This window comes from Eucyclogobius newberryi, unplaced genomic scaffold, assembly GCF_026437365.1.
Source record: "Eucyclogobius newberryi isolate DKJ021-1_F unplaced genomic scaffold, fEucNew1.0.hap1 SCAF_5, whole genome shotgun sequence".
NCBI lineage: Eukaryota > Metazoa > Chordata > Actinopteri > Gobiiformes > Gobiidae > Eucyclogobius > Eucyclogobius newberryi.
In genome coordinates, this window is record NW_027316167.1 from 33,090,370 (window position 1) to 33,114,225 (window position 23,856).

Here is a 23,856-nt window from a genome sequence, read left to right on the forward strand (position 1 = left end):
ACTCCAAGGGAAACGCACAGGTTTTTGTCAAACATTTTTCATTTCAGAGTTTAAAAAATAGACCTAGATTTTTTAATTCAGGTTATATGACAGGTTGGATCAATAAGTATTTTCCAGTAATAAGTATATATGTATATATACACACTATATATATATATATATATATATATATATATATATATATATATATATATATGTAAACACAAATATGAAAAAAGACCAGAAAGAACATAAGAGATAAAACATGAAAACCATAAATATTCAGAACTATATATCTGCCATGGACCCAATAAATGGATACTTTCGGAACATATTGATGACGGCCGGGAAAAGGCAAAAACAAAGAAATGGATGACGCAAACGTCACCGACGATTAAGAATTGAACTGAAGTCATAAGTGACAATCACACACGGACTCAACCTGGAAATGGACCAATTCTAAAGAAACTGCACTAAATGGCACTTAACCTTTTATTTTCCTTGGATGCCTTATTTTTCTTAATCTTATTTTCAGATTTACCCATTTTGTTTGTTTATTTATTTAATCGTTTTCCTTTGGTCGTGCCATGTCTTTTTTTGTTGTCTTTTTTAAAGTTTGAATAAACGAACAAACAAACAAAAATAAATATAAAATACATTCTAAAAAAAAAAAAAAAACATAAAACATAAAGTCCAAAATTAACGTCACATTTAGGCTAAAGTTGATTCAATTTGGCCCAATTTTTTACGGTCTATTAAAGAGACTGCGAATGCAGCGTAATTAGGCACTATTTATGAGTTTAGATTCAGTGTGAGTTTTTTCCTTTGTTTTTCCCTTTGTATCCTCGCTCACACCGAGTCGTTCAGAGTTGTGTGTCTTATTACAACCGTCTCATATGTGACTCGCCACGGCAATTGTCGGACCATGTCGGCCTCGGTGAAACTGAGAAAAACAGCATTTTACTTTTTTTTCCCCAAATTTGTGATTTTCGTTTTTTTGCATTATGTGAAAGTTGAAGTTATGGACCAGCCATTCGATGTATCAGATAACAGTATTTGCAGCATTAAAAGCATAAATAAAGTCGTTTAAAGTGTGGTGTTTTCGGGTGCTCTCTGGACGTGCAGAGTGGGTGTGACCGCATTTCCATATGAACAGCTGCGCTATTGTAGTCAGCCAATGGGCTGAGCCGCCAGCCGCATGGCTACTTGATAAGCAGCAACACAGGGACACGCAACACACACTGTGTAAAATCAGTTGAAGAATGGATCCTTCTGCTATCGCTTCGGAGCTTAACAGAGGTTGTTACAGTTCCACGCTTTTGGATTATTTCTGCGAAAAGTCCGCTTATCCAGATGACTATCTAAGTTCTGAATCTGAAGATGAGGTCACAGATGAAGAGTGCGATTTCATCCAGCTGGAAAATATCCCTAGTCTACGGCTGACCTTAGATGAGGAGGAAGATGGGTTTTGGACAGAGGAAGGAGCGCCCGGTCACGCCGAAGAGCTGGAGCGTGAAATAACAGACGCTATAGCCACGGTTACTTTTGCAGGAGAGAACGAAGAGTTGGAAAAGATCCGTAACTTTGACTGCAAATGTTACTCAAGAAGAAAAGAAAATTCTTTTGGTGTGCTGTTGTGGTCGTGTTTGTGTTGTGAGAGCCTGTTTTGGTCTAAACCTGGTGAGCCATGATATCACAAGCTAGCTAGCCACGTGAAGCGTGTTATTCCCATATTACTGTCAACCCTAATCCTTTTTTTCCCCCTTTTCAGAATTGGCAAAGACACCCTGACTGACATAATTAAACACTATGATGAAAATGGAGCAACACCACGGTTGAGGAAGAAGCGTGCACAGCCACAGCCACGTTCACGCAGGTTCATCAGCCATGAAGTCATTCACACCGTTGTAAGATAAGATAAGATAAGATAAGATATTCCTTTATTGTCCCACATGGGGAAATTTCATTGGTGCAACGCAGGTAGATACAGAGGCAGATACAGAAGAACAGATCACTTATAGGAAGTATGAAAAACACTTTCAGTAGAAGATCTCCTATAAATAAATAAAAACTCCCATAGACAAATAAATAAATAAATACCATTGCATGTGATCCCGACAGTAATTGCACATGAATATGTGTCACGACAGCACATAGATTGCACATGAATTTCACAGTAATTGCACATGAATTCCAACAGCAATTGCACATATGACAGAATTGCACATCAGTATTAGGTTAGGTCAGTATTGCGAGTGTTCAGGACTAACAGTTTTTGTTATAAAGTCTGACAGCAGCAGGAAGGAAAGACCTACGGAACCTTTCCTTCACACATCGAGGGTGGATCAGTCTCTCACTGAAGAGACTGTGAGAGTTGTAGAGTTTATCAAACTCTACAACTCTAAACTTGTAGAGTTTATCAAAAACTATGCAGAAGTCCATTCCATAATGCTACCTGGTCGACATCCTGGCCATAAGGACTGGCATGTGAAGTGCTCTACGTGAAGTCTGCTAAGGAGCTTGGTAAGTGTAAAACATTATTTTGGTGATTTTCATGTTTTAATGATTAGAGTATAATTAACCATAAGCAACATCTGTTTTTCAGGTGAGCCTGCAGTTTGTAAATCAAGCTTCAGATCACTGTGGAAACAGCTTCTCCCATACATCAGAAGCTGCAGGCCACGCACAGATCTCTGTTGGCAGTGTCAGAGCAACAACGAGCAGCTGATACGAAGTGCAAATGTCCCAGATGAAAGAAAATCGGAAGTTGTCCAGAAGCAAGTGCATCATCTTGCCCTTGTGCAAAGTGAGAGGACTTTTTACAACACTTTGATTGCTGCCTGCAGACTGACAACAGAATCTAATGTGCTGTCTTTCGGACCCTCACCGCCAGCAAGCAAAGACATCAGGATGCATTACAGCTTCGACTTTGCACAGCAGGTACTACTAATAGTGCAAATGCAGAATAGCAATTATAGAGACATATACGTCTTAATCAAATGTCATATGTATTAATCTAATCTCCTTTCTCTCTCTCTGTCTACTACAGGTACACTTTCCGTCCAACCCTCTGCAGCCGGGGCCAATGTATTTCCTGACTCCACGAAAATGTGGCCTTTTTGGTGTCTCCTGGGAAGGGATGCAGAAGCAGGTCAATTTCCTGATTGACGAAGGCATGTCGTCAAGTAAGGGAAGCAATGAAGTCATAAGCTACATTTCTTCAACAACTTCGGGGTTGGAGAAAAATACGTGGATCTTCATTGTGACAACTGCAGTGGCCAAAACAAAAACAATTTCATGTTGTGGTATGCTGCCTGGCGTGTTGGACACAAGCTTCACCACACAATGGACATCCACTTCCTCATTGCTGGCCACACCAAATTCTCCCCTGATTGTGGCTTTGGACTTATCAAGCGAGCATACATGAAGACCAGGGTTGACACTTTGGAAGACATCGCTGAGGTTAGTTTATATTATTTGACTACTGTAATGTGTTAACATTAGCCTGGCAAAACTTCAGTGCAGATATTTTTCTTCTGTTCTAATTTTTTTTTACATTGTCGCCCTTGTCATCAGGTAGTGGAAAACAGCTCTCCTGAGAGTCACCTCAATATCCCACAGCTTGTTGGAACGGCGGATGGCAGAGTGTTCGTCAAGAACTTTGACTGGCAGAAGCATCCGAGTCCCTTCTTCAGACGGCTTCCAAAGATCAAGAGCTATCAGCACTTCAGGTATTTATATTGAAACAAAAAAAATGAGTTAGAGTGTTTCATGTGAAATAGTTAGCCATTTCTTAAATGTCCTGTTATTTGCTTACAGCTTTGATGCCAAGAGACCAGGTGTGGTGCTTGCGAAAAGTCACCGTGGAGCAGAACCAGTGGAATTTCAGCTACTACGCAATAAAGCTGTTCTGCCTCCAGTTGACAATCTCCATGTCCTGGTCCCACCTGGACTGAACATTGACAGGCAGACCTACCTGCATGAAAAAATCAGGCCTTTCTGTGCTGACGAGGCAAAAGACATCACATGCCCAGCGCCGAGAGTCACAGCACAGAAGACGAATGTGCAAAAGAGGCTGCGGACGTAATTGGACTCTGATGGTGTACCTATGATGTCTATTATCTCATATGTTGCAGTTCGTATACCTGGCCCTGGCATCTGTTTATAAGAGTTCTTCTATTAAGAGTGTTTTTTAAACTTCCTATAAGTTACTGTCCTTTCCCCCTGTATCTACTGCGTTGTAACATTAAAGGCTATCTTATCTTATCTTATCTTTTGTTGTTTGTGTTGAATCATTCAGTGCACCATTGTTGGTGCACTGAATCACCTGTGAATTATGTTTATCGACAAATGCAATGAACCCTATTCTGATTCTTTGATTCTATTCAGGGCCTTTTGTAATCCAAGTATTTCCATTTTAATATAGTAACTTCTAATTCTGATTCAAGTCCAGTTACCATCAATAACAACACTCCTCTTGAGTCTTCAGTGACAGCTGTAGGGGGAGGTGCTGTCAGTGTGACAGGGGGGAGGGCTTATCTCAATGAGATGCAAATGAGCCCCCCTGTGACTCTGGGCTCACTCCGGTGAGAAACTTTGGAAGCCGTTTTCTCAGTGAATGGGTTTGAGAGTTGTATACATTCAAATGACCACAACTTACTCAAATATTATCAGATCTACATGAGTGAGACATCATTGGAAAGCTTTGAATTCACACTTTCAGAATCTGTGAATAACTCAAAATGTCTCCGGGTAGACATGTAACTGGATTGGCCATGGTCAGTCACATATTCACAGATCAAAGAGCCTAATGAGGAAATTCATTGATAATTAAATGTGAACTTTGAACAGAATTGTAATCACAACATAAATCACAAATCTAATTACATTACTGTTCAGAAAACCACAATTAAATATTTCCCCCAAATCGTGCAGCGCTGTTCAAACTGCAATCCTCTGGACTGATGGAAAACGCTAACCTTTAAGCCCCATGAATGATACGATAATAAAAGCTTTGAAAAACACAAGTGTTACTACAATACAGCACAATATCACAATAATAATAATATTAGTTACTTTGACATTTGGATACGACAGGGCTGGGCTTTGGCAAAACGTAAATCACAATTATTTTCTTTATATTGATCAATCTCAATTTTAATTCATTTTTTTGACCAAGTGTTGATTTCATGGTCATAAACAAGACACACTAACTCAGTGCCATTTAAAACAGAACTACGTACTTCTGGCGATAGAGCTCCCCCTACAGGTCCCTTGTGAAAAGACATCGTCAACACAAACGCTTTTTTCTTTCTTTCTCGGGTCGATGTCGGTAACAATGCTGTTTACAATGCTGTTTTTCCAGAAGGGAGCGACAACTGACTCTTCAAACGCCTCGAAAATACATATTCAACCATCCCAGGGCCTTACAAAGACGTTCAATGAGATGAAAATGTTACTTAGTTCTGCTTTAACACAAAAAAACAACAAAATGTCTTCCTCTAAAGTCTTTTACTGACTGTGGATTGGCTCATTAAAAAATAACCAATTTGCCGCAGCTGAATCTCGATCTCGATTCAAATGCGATTAACCGCGCTCACGCTCACATTCCGAGTGTTGTGAAGTCGAAACGTGGGACAGTGATGTGACTAAAGCCGTGTGGCGCTGGAGCTGCTGCAGACAGGTGTTGTGGCGCTTCGCAGCTGTTCTGTCCACACAAACATGTCCGACTGCTCCGCTCCACTGCCTCTGCACCATGTCAGCGATTTCACCGGCTCGTACCTCCGAGCGGCCAAATCTGCTCACTTCACTCTTTCTCTAAATTATTCAGTCTGATCAGAAAGGCTTGTAGTTCACAGGGAAACAGGAGCTGCGGTTAAGGCTCGCTGATGTTCTCTGACAGGAAAGAGACAGGAGACGTTTGCTTCCACGGTGAGACCTCGACATTCTTGAACACTAGAAATGGAACTGCGCAGGCTTAAATGCAGTGTTATGGGGACAATACAGTCTAAAAAGTCTGATTTTTGTATCCAAACAAGATTACTAAATTAATAATGTCATTTTCTTTGATGTTTCATTTTGATTTACTCAGGCTGATGGATGGACTGTGAACATGAGAAATTCCAGGTTTTACCCAGGAATAAACCAGGTCTAAACTGGGACTAAACAGGGCAGGAACACGCCACAAAAACAGCACTAAACCAGTTCTAAACCAGGTCTAAACCAGGTCTAAACCAGGTCCAGACCAAGTCTAAACCAGGTCTAAATCAGGTCTAAACGAATAATAAACCAGGTCTTAAACCAGGTCCAAACCAAGAATAAACCAAGAAAAAACCAGGTCTAAACAAAGAATAAACCAGGTCTAAACCAAGAATAAACCAGGTCTAAACCAGGTCCAAACCAAGAATAAACCAAGAATAAACCTGATATAAACCAGGTCTAAATCAGGTCTAAAATAAGGTCTAAACCAGGTTCAAACCAGGTCCAAACCAGGTCTAAATCAGGTCTAAACCAGGTCTGAATCACATCTAAACCAGGTTTAAACCAGGCCCAAACTAGGTCTAAATCAGGTCTAAATCAGGTCCAAACAAGAATAAACCAGATCAAAAACACTTCTGATAAAATGACCACAGCAGAACAGGAACGCACCATGAGAGCTGCAATAAACCCGGTCCTAAACTAGGTCTAAACCAAGACTAAAGTACCTCTTACAGCGCTACTGCAGAATTAAGGCCACTTCACACTTCATAAGAAGCAAGACGTTTGTTCGAGCCTTTGTTGGGCTGTTCTCGCAGCTGGTTCTTGACACATCAGAGTAGAACTCCAACAGAGCTGTCCATCAACTAGGCTCCGATTGGCTAAACTACATCAACTGAGCTGTCTGTGATCATAATCTCCATAGCAACAGCATGGAAACAGTTGTTGGGGAGCACAAGGGGCGGGGTCTGAGGAGTTTGACATGTTCTCATAGCTCTAAGTACACAAAGAAACTTCTTACGTCTTGTGTAGTATGAATTGGCCTTTAAACCTTAGAGCTGAACCAAACCACATCCAAACCAGGTCCAAACTAGGTCCGAACCAGGTCCAAACTAGGTCCAAACTAGGTCCAAACTAGGTCCAAACCAGGTCCAAACTAGGTCCAAACTAGGTCCAAACTAGGTCCAAACTAGGTCCGAACCAGGTCCGAACCAGGTCCAAACCAGGCCCTAACCAGGTCCAAACCAGGTCCAAACTAGGTCCGAACCAGGTCCAAACTAGGTCCAAACTAGGTCTAAACTAGGTCCAAACCAGGTCCAAACTAGGTCCAAACTAGGTCCGAACCAGGTCCGAACCAGGTCCAAACTAGGTCCGAACTAGGTCCAAACCAGGTCCAAACCAGGTCCAAACTAGGTCCGAACTAGGTCCAAACCAGGTCCAAACCAGGTCCAAACCAGGTCCAAATCAAGTCCGAACTAGGTCCAAACTAGCTCCAAACCAGGTCCAAACTAGGTCCAAACTAGGTCCAAACTAGGTCCAAACCAGGTCCAAACCAGGTCCAAACCAAGTCCGAACTAGGTCCGAACTAGGTCCAAACCAGGTCCAAACTAGGTCCGAACTAGGTCCGAACTAGGTCCAAACCAGGTCCAAACCAGGTCCAAACTAGGTCCAAACCAGGTCCAAACTAGGTCCGAACTAGGTCCAAACCAGGTCCAAACCAGGTCCAAACCAAGTCCGAACTAGGTCCGAACCAGGTCCAAACCAGGTCCAAACCAGGTCCAAACCAAGTCCGAACTAGGTCCAAACTAGGTCCAAACCAGGTCCAAACTAGGTCCAAACTAGGTCCAAACCAGGTCAGAAACAGGTACGAACCAGGTCCGAACCTGGTCCGAACCAGGTCCGAAACAGGTCCGAACCAGGTCCAAACCAGGTCCAAACTAGGTCCAAACTAGGTCCAAACCAGGTCCAAACCAGGTCCAAACCATGTCCAAACCAAGTCCGAACTAGGTCCGAACTAGGTCCAAACCAGGTCCAAACCAGGTCCGAACTAGGTCCGAACTAGGTCCAAACCAGGTCCAAACCAGGTCCAAACCAGGTCCAAGCCAGGTCCAAACCAAGTCCAAACCAAGTCCGAACTAGGTCCAAACTAGGTCCAAACTAGCTCCAAACCAGGTCCAAACCAGGTCCAAACCAGGTCCGAACCAGGTCCGAACTAGGTCCGAACTAGGTCCAAACTAGGTCCGAACTAGGTCCAAACTAGGTCCAAACCAGGTCCAAACTAGGTCCAAACTAGGTCCAAACTAGGTCCGAACTAGGTCCGAACCAGGTCCGAACTAGGTCCAAACCAGGTCCAAACCAGGTCCAAACCAAGTCCGAACTAGGTCCGAACCAGGTCCAAACTAGGTCCAAACCAGGTCCAAACCAGGTCCAAACCAAGTCCGAACTAGGTCCAAACTAGGTCCAAACCAGGTCAGAAACAGGTACGAACCAGGTCCGAACCTGGTCCGAACCAGGTCCGAAACAGGTCCGAACCAGGTCCAAACCAGGTCCAAACTAGGTCCGAACCAGGTCCAAACTAGGTCCAAACTAGGTCCAAACTAGGTCCAAACCAGGTCCAAACTAGGTCCAAACTAGGTCCAAACTAGGTCCAAACTAGGTCCGAACCAGGTCCGAACCAGGTCCAAACCAGGCCCTAACCAGGTCCAAACCAGGTCCAAACTAGGTCCGAACCAGGTCCAAACTAGGTCCAAACTAGGTCTAAACTAGGTCCAAACCAGGTCCAAACTAGGTCCAAACTAGGTCCGAACCAGGTCCGAACCAGGTCCAAACTAGGTCCGAACTAGGTCCAAACCAGGTCCAAACCAGGTCCAAACTAGGTCCGAACTAGGTCCAAACCAGGTCCAAACCAGGTCCAAACCAGGTCCAAATCAAGTCCGAACTAGGTCCAAACTAGCTCCAAACCAGGTCCAAACTAGGTCCAAACTAGGTCCAAACTAGGTCCAAACCAGGTCCAAACCAAGTCCGAACTAGGTCTGAACTAGGTCCAAACCAGGTCCAAACTAGGTCCGAACTAGGTCCGAACTAGGTCCAAACCAGGTCCAAACCAGGTCCAAACTAGGTCCAAACCAGGTCCAAACTAGGTCCGAACTAGGTCCAAACCAGGTCCAAACCAGGTCCAAACCAAGTCCGAACTAGGTCCGAACCAGGTCCAAACCAGGTCCAAACCAGGTCCAAACCAAGTCCGAACTAGGTCCAAACTAGGTCCAAACCAGGTCCAAACTAGGTCCAAACTAGGTCCAAACCAGGTCAGAAACAGGTACGAACCAGGTCCGAACCTGGTCCGAACCAGGTCCGAAACAGGTCCGAACCAGGTCCAAACCAGGTCCAAACTAGGTCCAAACTAGGTCCAAACCAGGTCCAAACCAGGTCCAAACCATGTCCAAACCAAGTCCGAACTAGGTCCGAACTAGGTCCAAACCAGGTCCAAACCAGGTCCAAACTAGGTCCGAACTAGGTCCAAACCAGGTCCAAACCAGGTCCAAACCAGGTCCAAGCCAGGTCCAAACCAAGTCCAAACCAAGTCCGAACTAGGTCCAAACTAGGTCCAAACTAGCTCCAAACCAGGTCCAAACCAGGTCCAAACCAGGTCCGAACCAGGTCCGAACTAGGTCCGAACTAGGTCCAAACTAGGTCCGAACTAGGTCCAAACTAGGTCCAAACCAGGTCCAAACTAGGTCCAAACTAGGTCCAAACTAGGTCCGAACTAGGTCCGAACCAGGTCCGAACTAGGTCCAAACCAGGTCCAAACCAGGTCCAAACCAAGTCCGAACTAGGTCCGAACCAGGTCCAAACTAGGTCCAAACCAGGTCCAAACCAGGTCCAAACCAAGTCCGAACTAGGTCCAAACTAGGTCCAAACCAGGTCAGAAACAGGTACGAACCAGGTCCGAACCTGGTCCGAACCAGGTCCGAAACAGGTCCGAACCAGGTCCAAACCAGGTCCAAACTAGGTCCAAACTAGGTCCAAACCAGGTCCAAACCAGGTCCAAACCAGGTCCGAACCAAGTCCGAACTAGGTCCGAACTAGGTCCAAACCAGGTCCAAACCAGGTCGAAACTAGGTCCGAACTAGGTCCAAACCAGGTCCAAACCAGGTCCAAACCAGGTCCAAACTAGGTCCAAACCAAGTCCGAACTAGGTCCAAACTAGCTCCAAACCAGGTCCAAACTAGGTCCAAACTAGGTCCGAACTAGGTCCGAACTAGGTCCAAACCAGGTCCAAACCAGGTCCAAACTAGGTCCGAACTAGGTCCAAACCAGGTCCAAACTAGGTCCGAACTAGGTCCAAACCAGGTCCAAACCAGGTCCAAACCAAGTCCGAACTAGGTCCGAACCAGGTCCAAACTAGGTCCAAACCAGGTCCAAACCAGGTCCAAACCAAGTCCGAACTAGGTCCAAACTAGGTCCAAACCAGGTCCAAACTAGGTCCAAACTAGGTCCAAACCAGGTCAGAAACAGGTACGAACCAGGTCCGAACCTGGTCCGAACCAGGTCCGAACCTGGTCCGAACCAGGTCCGAAACAGGTCCGAACCAGGTCCAAACTAGGTCCAAACTAGGTCCAAACTAGGTCCGAACCAGGTCCGAACCAGGTCCGAACCAGGTCCAAACTAGGTCCGAACTAGGTCCAAACCAGGTCCAAACTAGGTCCAAACTAGGTCCAAACTAGGTCCAAACCAGGTCCAAACTAGGTCCAAACCAGGTCCAAACTAGGTCCAAACTAGGTCCAAACCAGGTCCAAACCAGGTCCAAACCAGGTCCAAACCAAGTCCGAACTAGGTCCGAACTAGGTCCAAACCAGGTCCAAACCAGGTCCAAACTAGGTCCGAACTAGGTCCAAACCAGGTCCAAACCAGGTCCAAACCAGGTCCAAACCAGGTCCAAACTAGGTCCAAACCAGGTCCAAACCAGGTCCAAACCAAGTCCGAACTAGGTCCGAACCGGGTCCAAACCAGGTCCAAACTAGGTCCAAACCAGGTCCAAACCAGGTCCAAACTAGGTCCGAACCAGGTCCAAACTAGGTCCAAACTAGGTCCAAACTAGGTCCAAACCAGGTCCAAACTAGGTCCAAACTAGGTCCAAACTAGGTCCGAACCAGGTCCGAACCAGGTCCAAACCAGGTCCGAACCAGGTCCAAACTAGGTCCGAACTAGGTCCAAACCAGGTCCAAACCAGGTCCAAACTAGGTCCGAACCAGGTCCGAACCAGGTCCAAACCAGGTCCGAACCAGGTCCAAACTATGTCCGAACTAGGTCCAAACCAGGTCCAAACCAGGTCCAAACTAGGTCCGAACTAGGTCCAAACCAGGTCCAAACCAGGTCCAAACTAGGTCCAAACCAGGTCCAAACCAGGTCCAAACCAGGTCCGAACCAGGTCCAAACAAGGTCCGAACTAGGTCCAAACCAGGCCCAAACCAGGTCCAAACCAGGTCCAAACTAGGTCCGAACCAGGTCCAAGCTAGGTCCAAACTAGGTCTAAACTAGGTCCAAACCAGGTCCAAACTAGGTCCAAACTAGGTCCAAACTAGGTCCGAACCAGGTCCGAACCAGGTCCAAACTAGGTCCGAACTAGGTCCAAACTAGGTCCAAACCAGGTCCAAACTAGGTCCAAACTAGGTCCAAAATAGGTCCGAACCAGGTCCGAACCAGGTCCAAACCAGGTCCGAACCAGGTCCAAACAAGGTCCGAACTAGGTCCAAACCAGGCCCAAACCAGGTCCAAACCAGGTCCAAACTAGGTCCGAACCAGGTCCAAACTAGGTCCAAACTAGGTCTAAACTAGGTCCAAACCAGGTCCAAACTAGGTCCAAACTAGGTCCAAACTAGGTCCGAACCAGGTCCGAACCAGGTCCAAACTAGGTCCGAACTAGGTCCAAACCAGGTCCAAACCAGGTCCAAACTAGGTCCGAACTAGGTCCAAACCAGGTCCAAACCAAGTCCGAACTAGGTTCAAACTAGCTCCAAACCAGGTCCAAACTAGGTCCAAACTAGGTCCAAACTAGGTCCAAACCAGGTCCAAACCAGGTACAAACCAAGTCCGAACTAGGTCCGAACTAGGTCCAAACCAGGTCCAAACCAGGTCCAAACTAGGTCCGAACTAGGTCCGAACTAGGTCCAAACCAGGTCCAAACCAGGTCCAAACCAGGTCCAAACTAGGTCCAAACCAGGTCCAAACTAGGTCCGAACTAGGTCCAAACCAGGTCCAAACCAGGTCAAAACCAAGTCCGAACTAGGTCCGAACCAGGTCCAAACTAGGTCCAAACCAGGTCCAAACCAGGTCCAAACCAAGTCCGAACTAGGTCCAAACTAGGTCCAAACCAGGTCCAAACCTAGGTCCAAACCAGGTCAGAAACAGGTACGAACCAGGTCCGAACCTGGTCCAAACCAGGTCCAAACTAGGTCCAAACTAGGTCCAAACCAGGTCCAAACCAGGTCCAAACCAGGTCCAAACCAAGTCCGAACTAGGTCCGAAACAGGTCCAAACCAGGTCCAAACCAGGTCCAAACTAGGTCCAAACTAGGTCCAAACCAGGTCCAAACCAGGTCCAAACCAGGTCCAAACCAAGTCCGAACTAGGTCCGAACTAGGTCCAAACCAGGTCCAAACCAGGTCCAAACTAGGTCCGAACTAGGTCCAAACCAGGTCCAAACCAGGTCCAAACCAGGTCCAAACCAAGTCCGAACTAGGTCCAAACTAGCTCCAAACCAGGTCCAAACTAGGTCCAAACCAGGTCCAAACCAGGTCCAAACCAAGTCCGAACTAGGTCCGAACCAGGTCCAAACTAGGTCCAAACCAGGTCCAAACCAGGTCCAAACCAAGTCCGAACTAGGTCCAAACTAGGTCCAAACCAGGTCCAAACTAGGTCCAAACTAGGTCCAAACCAGGTCAGAAACAGGTACGAACCAGGTCCGAACCTGGTCCGAACCAGGTCCGAAACAGGTCCGAACCAGGTCCAAACCAGGTCCAAACTAGGTCCGAACCAGGTCCAAACTAGGTCCGAACTAGGTCCAAACCAGGTCCAAACTAGGTCCAAACTAGGTCCAAACTAGGTCCAAACTAGGTCCGAACCAGGTCCGAACCAGGTCCAAACCAGGTCCAAACTAGGTCCGAACCAGGTCCAAACTAGGTCCAAACTAGGTCTAAACTAGGTCCAAACCAGCTCCAAACTAGGTCCAAACTAGGTCCAAACTAGGTCCAAACTAGGTCCGAACTAGGTCCAAACCAGGTCCAAACCAGGTCCAAACTAGGTCCGAACTAGGTCCAAACCAGGTCCGAAACCAGGTCCAAACCAAGTCCGAACTAGGTCCAAACTAGCTCCAAACCAGGTCCAAACTAGGTCCAAACTAGGTCCAAACTAGGTCCAAACCAGGTCCAAACCAGGTCCAAACCAGGTCCAAACCAAGTCCGAACTAGGTCCGAACTAGGTCCAAACCAGGTCCAAACCAGGTCCAAACTAGGTCCGAACTAGGTCCAAACCAGGTCCAAACCAGGTCCAAACCAGGTCCAAACCAAGTCCGAACTAGGTCCAAACTAGCTCCAAACCAGGTCTAAACCAGATCCAAACCAGGTCCAAACCAAGTCCGAACTAGGTCCGAACTAGGTCCGAACTAGGTCCGAACTAGGTCCAAACCAGGTCCAAACCAGGTCCAAACCAGGTCCAAACTAGGTCCAAACCAGGTCCAAACTAGGTCCTAACTAGGTCCAAACCAGGTCCAAACCAGGTCCAAACCAAGTCCGAACTAGGTCCAAACTAGGTCCAAACTAGGTCCAAACCAGGTCCAAACTAGGTCCAAACTAGGTCCAAACCAGGTCAGAAACAGGTACGAACCAGGTCCGAACCTGGTCCGAACCAGGTCCGAAACAGGTCCGAACCAGGACTAAACCAGGTCCAAACTATGTCCAAACCAGGTCAAAACTCGGTCCAAACTCGGTCCAAACCAGGTCCAAACTAGGTCCAAACTAGGGCCAAACTAGGTCCAAACTAGGTCCAAACCAGATTTAAACCAACCTCTCCTACTGGAACCACATTCAAATTCGTGTCCACTTTTCTTGCTTACAACAAAACAAAATGCATGCGTCTCCAAACACTTTACTGTATAACTTTGCATTCTCCTTCAGATCTTATACAGCAATGTTTTATTTATCTTTTTGCCCTGAATATATGACGTGTGAACCCTGTAGCAGAGACAAAATGATGCCACCCTCAAAGGCAGATGGAGCCAGGAGCTGCTCCATTAAACAAACATCACTGTCACTAACAGACAGAATCACAAGAGACATTAACCCAAGGAGATGAGCATGGTTATGGCGCATGTTACAGGAGGTTTAAAGGTCTTATACTGTAGATAAATGCAAGAACTATGAGCTAGAACGACATTTGATTAACATTTTTATATTTGCCAATGAATTACAATCAACAGGCCTATTGAACGTCCAGCTCTATAACGTTATAATAATATAAAGTTAGCTTCAGTGTTCAATAATGTGGTCAAATCAAAATAAAACGTCATTGTCAAAATGTTGTCGATGTTTTGGGTGAATTATTGACCAGCGTAACGTTAGATTTAAGGCCTGGTTATTACATAGTTGTTAGCATGTATGCTAACGTGTATGTAAGCTAGAGCTAATCACTAATAATCTACGAACAACAGAGCAATGTTTTCTGACGAGGCTCTGGTGTTACTCACATGTGTCCAAAACAGCCCTGGATTGTCATAGTTTGTGCTGTTTGGAGGCTAACGCTAACGCTCCCATTGAAAATGCATTGGAGCTAATGTAGCGGTATCAGCCTTTAGCATGCAGGCGTTCTGTATACTAACACTGGAACATTGAGCGGCTTCACAGTTGCAGTGCGTTTGTTTATTGAGTACAGTGCATACTTGGAATTCAGGATTTTGAAAATGTGTCACTTTTATTCCTGTTATGATTGTCTAGTGAATTTTAAAATGACATAAAGATGACACAGATGAGAATTCTGTCACATGGGACTTTAGAACGTTTGACTCTTCTCACAAACATGCGCTGAACATGACAAACAGGTGAACGCTGAAGCATGTGTCGCCTGAGCTGCAGAATCTCTCCTGGGTTTCTCACTCCTCTGTCACCTCCGTTAACGCTCTGTCTCTGACGCATTTAAAGCCACGGTGATGTGGATTTGTTACCTGACACCAGAGGTCAAAGGTCAAAGCAGCAGCGCGTACCACACTGACTTCTTCTGTAAGCACCTGTACCTGACAGACTGATATTGAACTTACATTTTAAAGGACATTTTGTGAGATGAGAACCCTCCGTAAGCAACTGCCAGACATTCCAAGTGTTCTTAATTGTGCTTTTAAAATTAGAAGACAAAATAAATTTCTTGCTTCTATTGGAATTGGCAAAAAACAAGACGGGGAAAAAGCAAACATGAAGTAAAATAGATTAATTCTTCACCAAACGCAGATGAACCGCCAGCTGTGACGACTTTAGCAAAACAAAGCTAGCGCACGTTAGCATCAGCTGTTATCTGTTTATCGATGTACTGCAGCTGTATCAAGATCGAAAATAAGATATTTACGGCCCATAAAACATCTAACATCAGCCAAACTCACCACAAAACACAAAGCAATGTTAAAATGTGGTGTGGTGGCACAACGAATTGAAATAAGGCACACAAGGTGATGAAAAACTGCACGCAATTTCTGGTTTACGCTAGCTTTAGCCACGTCTCGCAGCGTCACTAACTTGGAATTACTAAATGTAATTATTGTGAATTACTGAGATCAGCCGTATGATTAAAACATGCAATTTGGGTTGAAAAAAAAATAGTTATAGTTGGGTAACATCAGTAAATCATGGAGACTTCTGCCCCCTGGACCTGGAGCGTGGAACTGCACTCCACCACTAAAGCGCCTACAGGGAGAGAGAAGGGACTAAAAGCTTTAACGTATGATTCAAATATCCACTATAATCATTTTCCATGACAAATAAATCTGCTTGTCATATTTAGAACATCAAGCCTGATTAATGAACCCATTTCATACTGAAGTCTTGAAATGATTGATTTCCCCGTCCAGGTGACTTATTATGAAGCAGAGATGCCCTTGTCCAGGTCAACGCTGATTGATTTTCAAAATAAGCAGCCAATTTTTAATTTGTGGTTTTTTCAATAACTCCAAACACAAGTTCAATGACGATGACTAGAGCAGAGGATAAAAGTATTTGCACACAAACTGAAACATCTGAAGGTCAATTGTGTGTTTTGGAGAAAGATGTTGTCATAGAAACGTGTTAAAGCAGTCACAAAAGGTTCAAATAAATTCAATATTTACTTTTTATTATTTATTTTTTTATTATTATTATAATATATAATTTTTTTATTATTTATTAATTTCTCACGGCCATATCTGTGGTACGGAGCACAAACACATTCATTTGTAACTTTTGTTTGGAGTAATATGAACTTATACTTTACATTGATGGGTGTTTCATGCATAAAACAAACTCATCTCCAACATGGTCAGTACAAAAGATACAAAAACGTAAATGCCTTTATAACGGCCCACACCGTTCTTGAATTACATAGATTGCCTAAAGGTTTTGTTCCCAGTCAGCAGATATTTTTGAGACTTAAATACATTTTTTAATTCCGTATATACTTCACACGAGGTCATACTCGAGCCACTTCTATATGAACTGGTCCGACAAGAGTTCATACAGAGTCAGAGATGGAGATGAATATTCCCCTGTGTTTTATGAAAGTGCGTAGCGGCCCAGTTCTTTGTGGACCTTGTTACTGCAGTTATTGTTCTTTACCTTCAAAATATCCATGGGTTTCAGTTTTGTTGTCACATGTTGAAGACGTCACACACGGTATATAGTCGGGAAAAACAGAGCATAGAATTTTAAAATAAAAAAGAGTTGATCCTAGACAGAAGTTCTGGGCTTTGATCCTTATCTACAGCGATGAGTCACTGACACTTAAAAGCAGAGACAACTCTCAACAGTAATGTAACCGCCATAAAACACCAAAGAAGAAGAAGAACAACAAACTTATGTGGGCATTTCCATCTGCTCTTCCTCGTCCCCTCTGCACCGGACACGCCCTCAAAGCTTTCAAGAGCATCGACTTTGTGTCTGATCCTAAAATATAACACCCGGACAGTTGGAAATGAGGCTCGTTAAAACTGTCTGCAAGTAGGCTAACGTTTATTAGCAAAGCCACGCAATAATGTGTAAACTAGCATTAGCTGGTTGCTAACTACCTGAAACAAACAGCTGAGTCTGGAGTGATTACTCTAAGTCCACTGGTCCTTCCTGACCACAGTCATACATTTCTGGACAAACGGGGTCTTTTTAGATGTTACAGAAGGTTTAGCTCTGGTTTAGTCCCGGTTTAGTCCTGGTTTAGCTCTGGTTTAGTCCTGGTTTAGTCCTGGTTTAGCTCTGGTTTAGTCCTGGTTTAGTCCTGGTTTAGGTCTGGTTTAGTCCTGGTTTAGCTTTGGTTTAGTCCAGGTTTAGTCCTGGTTTAGCTCTGGTTTAGTCCTGGTTTAGTCCTGGTTTAGCTCTGGTTTAGTCCTGGTTTAGCTCTGGTTTAGTCCTGGTTTAGCTCTGGTTCAGCTCTGGTTTAGCCCTAGTTCACTCCTGGTTTAGTCCTGGTTAACTCCTGGTTTAGTCCTGGTTTACTCCTGGTTTAGTCCTGGTTAACTCCTGGTTTAGTCCTGGTTTACTCCTGGTTTAGTCCTGGTTAACTCCTGGTTTAGTCCTGGTTTAATCCTGGTTTAGTCCTGGTTTAGCTCTGGTTTAGTCCTGGTTTAGTCCTGGTTTAGCTCTGGTTTAGTCCTGGTTTAGCTCTGGTTTAGCTCTGGTTTAGCCCTAGTTTAGTCCTGGTTAACTCATGGTTTAGTCCTGGTTTAGTCCTGGTTAACTCCTGGTTTAGTCCTGGTTTAGTCCTGGTTAACTCCTGGTTGAGTCCTGGTTTACTCCTGGTTTAGTCCTGGTTAACTCCTGGTTTAGTCCTGGTTTAATCATGGTTTAGTCCTGGTTTAGCTCTGGATTAGCCCTGGTTTACTCCTGGGTTAGCCCTGGTTTACTCCTGGTTTAGTCCTTGTTAACTCCTGGTTTAGTCTTGGTTTACTCCTGGGTTAGTCCTGGTTTACTCCTGGTTTAGTCCTGGTTTACTAAGAATCCTTTGAGACTTTTTATTGGCACCGCCCACAGTGAACATGCGGCTTTTGTCCTCAAGATGGCGGTAACAGCGAGTGTGTGACATCACTTCTGACCCGTTTGCAATTTTTCTAGTTATTTTGTGCGTTTAATCCCTCACAGACACACAATACGTTCATCCAATATGCCCAATGCTGAATAAGAATAAAAAATACCACATTTATCTCTGCTACAGCCTGACAAAACAATGCTCGACCTCCTTAAATGCCGGCGTTATCAAAGCAGGAGTAAACATTTAGCGGCTCCTCGCCTTCCTCTGCAGTGAGATTATGGAAACTGTTTGGACGGGATGAGACCGCCCCATGTGGAGACCGAAATGAGAAAAGTGTGAGACGTCGTGCGGTCGGGCCGTATCTGAACCGGAGCAGAGAACGGAGGAGGAAAACACTGTCGAGATGGGGTCCTAATCTGCTCCTGCGTCCCACCGAGAGAGCTGCGACGTGATTGGACGATGCGGCCGGGCGGGCGATGAAAGAGCCGAGCGGTGCAGTTTGATGGTCTGAGCCGAAAGGGTTTGGCCAAGGGAAGAGTGAGATGGAGCGTTTAGAGGAGGATTAAATAAAGATTATAAACCGCATGGGAACTTCTTGAAAGACACGCTATATATAAGAGCGCGATATTGACAAAAAACATGATATTTTTTTAAGTATCCCAGCAACTAAATTCTGAAGATGTTTTGGGAATCAAACAGAAATGTCCAAACCAGGGCTAAACCAGGACTTGACCTGAACTGTACAATCATCTGTTAAAAAAGCTCTGAAATAAAACAGCAACCAAGGCAAACCACTGAACAACTAGAACAGGACCAAACAAAGATTAAAACCAGGGCTAAACCAGAGCTAAACCAGAGCTAAACCAGGACTAAACCAGGGCTAAACCAGAGCTAAACCAGAGCTAAACCAGGGCTAAACCAGGGCTAAACAAAGACTAAACCAGGACTAAACCAGGACTAAACCAGGGCTAAACCAGAGCTAAACCAGGGCTAAACAAAGACTAAACCAGGGCTAAACCAGGACTAAACCAGGGCTAAACCAGAGCTAAACCAGGGCTAAACCAGGACTAAACCAGAGCTAAACAAAGACTAAACCAGGGCTAAACCAGGACTAAACCAGAGCTAAACAAAGACTAAACCAGGGCTAAACCAGGACTAAACCAGGGCTAAACCAGAGGTAGATCAGGGCTAAACCAGGGCTGAACCAGGATTATACCAGAACTAAACCAGGGTTTAACCAGGGCTAAACCAGGACTAAACCAGGGCTAGACAAGAGCTAAACCAGGACTAAACCATGACTAAACAAGGGCTAAACCAGGATTAAACCAGAACAAAACCAGGGCTAAACCAAGGCTAAATCAGGGGTAAACCAGGAATAACCAGGACTAAACCAGAGCTAAACAAAGACTAAACCAGGGCTAAACCAGAGGTAAACCAGGGCTAAACCAGGATTAAACCAGGACTAAACCAGGTCTAACCTTATATTATACCGGAGCCACAACTGCGTATTTCAATCAAGGACTAAACTTCAACTTTGTAATACGTAATTCTCTGGTTATTCGTCAAAGTCGGACATTGGTCAAACTTTCACACATGTCCTGGAGTAAACGGTTCAGTTTTTATGAATGACAGTCCTCACGTGTCAGTGTTAAATCTTTGAGGTCTGAGTCTCGACCGCAGACGAAGCCCACCAGGTTTGACACAAAGGGCTCTTCTTCTTCTTCTCACCTCAACCACAAACCCGCCGTCTCAGGCCGTCTCAGGCCGTCTCAGCAATAGTGGAAATGATGTGTGATGATTATTATTATATTATTGTAGTGTTTGAATATACTTTTCAACACAATCATTCCAGTTATATTAAAACAAACAATCTTTAAAATTAGTCAAAATAACAGATTTAATTTGGAAAATTATTAATAAAATAGTCCAATGGAGAACATTGTTGATATTGTAATGTATTTAATTTGTTAGCCATTTGTTTTGCGATTTTATTGTGCAGACTCTCAAAATGTATTAAGCCACATCATATCGGGCCTTAAATATCACCAGGACTAAATACTGACTTAAACAGGTATAAAACTGGTCTAAATCAGGACTAAAACATGAGTTATGCTTTAGAGCTGCTTTATTCTTATATATGAATAAAGTGTTTGTGAATAAAGTGTTTGTGAATAAAGTGTTTATGAATAAAGTGTTTATGAATAAAGTGTTTATGAATAAAGTGTTTATGAATAAAGTGTTTGTGAACAAAGTGTTTGTGAATAAAGTGTTTATGAGTAAAGTGTTTATGAATAAAGTGTTTGTGAGTAAAGTGTTTGTGAATAAAGTGTTTATAAACAAAGTGTTTGTGAGTAAAGTGTTTATGAGTAAAGTGTTTATGAATAAAGTGTTTGTGAACAAAGTGTTTGTGAATAAAGTGTTTATGAGTAAAGTGTTTATGAATAAAGTGTTTGTGAGTAAAGTGTTTGTGAATAAAGTGTTTATGAATAAAGTGTTTGTGAATAAAGTGTTTGTGAATAAAGTGTTTATGAATAAAGTGTTTGTGAATAAAGTGTTTATGAACAAAGTGTTTGTGAATAAAGTGTTTGTGAATAAAGTGTTTGTGAATAAAGTGTTTGTGAATAAAGTGTTTGTGAATAAAGTGTTTATGAATAAAGTGTTTGTGAATAAAGTGTTTATGAATAAAGTGTTTGTGAATAAAGTGTTTATGAACAAAGTGTTTGTGAATAAAGTGTTTGTAAAGTGTTTGTGAACAAAGTGTTTGTGAATAAAGTGTTTATGAATAAAGTGTTTATGAATAAAGTGTTTGTGAATAAAGTGTTTGTGAATAAAGTGTTAGTGAATAAAGTGTTTATGAACAAAGTGTTTGTGAATAAAGTGTTTATGAATAAAGTGTTTATGAACAAAGTGTTTGTGAATAAAGTGTTTATGAATAAAGTGTTTATGAATAAAGTGTTTGTGAACAAAGTGTTTGTGAATAAAGTGTTTATGAATAAAGTTTTTGTGAGTAAAGTGTTTATGAATAAACTGTTTGTGAATAAAGTTTTTGTGAACAAAGTGTTAGTGAATAAAGTGTTTATGAATAAAGTGTTTATGAATAAAGTTTTTGTGAGTAAAGTGTTTATGAATAAACTGTTTGTGAATAAAGTTTTTGTGAACAAAGTGTTAGTGAATAAAGTGTTTATGAATAAAGTGTTTATGAATAAAGTGTTTGTGAATAAAGTGTTTATGAACAAAGTGTTTGTGAGTAAAGTGTTTGTGAATAAAGTGTTTGTGAATAAAGTGTTTATGAATAAAGTGTTTGTGAATAAAGTGTTTATGAATAAAGTGTTTGTGAATAAAGTGTTTATGAATAAAGTGTTTGTGAATAAAGTGTTTGTGAATAAAGTGTTTATGAATAAAGTGTTTGTGAACAAAGTGTTTGTGAATAAAGTGTTTATGAGTAAATTGTTTATAAACAAAGTGTTTGTGAATAAAGTGTTTATGAATAAAGTGTTTGTGAACAAAGTGTTTGTGAATAAAGTGTTTATGAGTAAATTGTTTATAAACAAAGTGTTTATGAATAAAGTGTTTATGAATAAAGTGTTTGTGAATAAAGTGTTTGTGAGTAAAGTGTTTATGAACAAAGTGTTTGTGAATAAAGTGTTTGTAAAGTGTTTGTGAACAAAGTGTTTGTGAATAAAGTGTTTGTGAATAAAGTGTTAGTGAATAAAGTGTTTGTGAATAAAGTGTTTGTGAATAAAGTGTTTGTGAACAAAGTGTTTGTGAATAAAGTGTTTATGAATAAAGTGTTTGTGAATAAAGTGTTTATGAATAAAGTGTTTGTGAATAAAGTGTTTGTGAATAAAGTGTTTGTGAACAAAGTGTTTGTGAATAAAGTGTTTGTGAATAAAGTGTTTGTGAATAAAGTGTTTGTGAGTAAAGTGTTTATGAATAAAGTGTTTGTGAACAAAGTGTTTGTGAATAAAGTGTTTATGAATAAAGTGTTTATGAACAAAGTGTTTGTGAGTAAAGTGTTTATGAATAAAGTGTTTGTGAATAAAGTGTTTGTGAATAAAGTGTTTGTAAAGTGTTTGTGAACAAAGTGTTTGTGAATAAAGTGTTTATGAACAAAGTGTTTGTGAATAAAGTGTTTGTGAATAAAGTGTTTGTAAAGTGTTTGTGAATAAAGTGTTTATGAATAAAGTGTTTATGAACAAAGTGTTTGTGAATAAAGTGTTTGTGAGTAAAGTGTTTATGAACAAAGTGTTTGTGAATAAAGTGTTTATGAACAAAGTGTTTGTGAGTAAAGTGTTTATGAATAAAGTGTTTGTGAACAAAGTGTTTGTGAATAAAGTGTTAATGAGTAAAGTGTTTATGAATAAAGTGTTTGTGAATAAAGTGTTTGTGAATAAAGTGTTTATGAATAAAGTGTTTGTGAATAAAGTGTTAGTGAATAAAGTGTTTGTGAATAAAGTGTTTGTGAATAAAGTGTTTGTGAATAAAGTGTTTTTTAGAACAAAGTGTTTGTGAATAAAGTGTTTGTGAATAAAGTGTTTATAAACAAAGTGTTTGTGAGTAAAGTGTTTATGAATAAAGTGTTTGTGAATAAAGTGTTTGTGAATAAAGTGTTTATGAATAAAGTGTTTGTGAGTAAAGTGTTTATGAATAAAGTGTTTGTGAATAAAGTGTTTGTGAATAAAGTGTTTATGAATAAAGTGTTTATAAACAAAGTGTTTGTGAGTAAAGTGTTTATGAATAAAGTGTTTGTGAACAAAGTGTTTGTGAATAAAGTGTTTATGAATAAAGTGTTTGTGAACAAAGTGTTTGTGAATAAAGTGTTTGTGAATAAAGTGTTTATAAACAAAGTGTTTGTGAGTAAAGTGTTTATGAATAAAGTGTTTGTGAATAAAGTGTTTGTGAATAAAGTGTTTATGAATAAAGTGTTTATGAATAAAGTGGTTATGAATAAAGTGTTTGTGAATAAAGTGTTTGTGAATAAAGTGTTTATGAATAAAGTGTTTGTGAGTAAAGTGTTTATGAATAAAGTGTTTGTGAACAAAGTGTTTGTGAATAAAGTGTTTTCTCTGTGCGCTGGAGCCGCACATTCGACCGATATTTGTGTTCATTTGCACTGGTTAAGCGCAGCATTGTACATGTCCAATGTGTCACTGTCTTAGTTCTTTGACAATGAGGGCGCGTCAGCGCCATCTTTGTAAAATGCAGAGAGCAGAGTCGGAAGGCCGGCGGCCCGCGAGGGCCGTTGGATGCCGCTTGCGGCTTTAATTTTTATTATTTTGGGACGATGCCAGGAGGGTTTTTGTCAACAATGAGTGAATGGGCTACGCCCATTCACTCATTGTTTACTATTTCTGTCATAGCAGGAGTAAGTATGCATGATCCATGCCTTCGGCATGGGCTAGTTCACTGTACTTGCCAGGGGCGACGGGGTACCAAACATGCGGGCTGCGCCGCTTTACATTATTATGTGGTCGTGACTGTTTTTAACCTGTTTAATTCCACATCTGTCGACAAGAAAGTTTTTTGTATTTGTACCTTTTAAAAATGGAAGTGATTTTTAAGGCTGAAGTCGACTAAAGGTCTGTCCTGTGCATCAGTTTGTCGAGTGAAAATGGGCCAAGGTCTAATGCTGTATCTCTATGATCTGACCAAA

The 23,856-nt window shown here is 42.3% G+C and overlaps 1 protein-coding gene across 3 annotated transcripts in view; it reads right to left on the minus strand.

The window, feature by feature from the left end:
* The window catches only part of lrp4 (low density lipoprotein receptor-related protein 4), a 200,548-nt gene that overhangs the window by 75,142 nt on the left and 101,550 nt on the right, over window positions 1–23,856 (minus strand). The gene's annotated exons all lie outside the window — the stretch shown is intronic.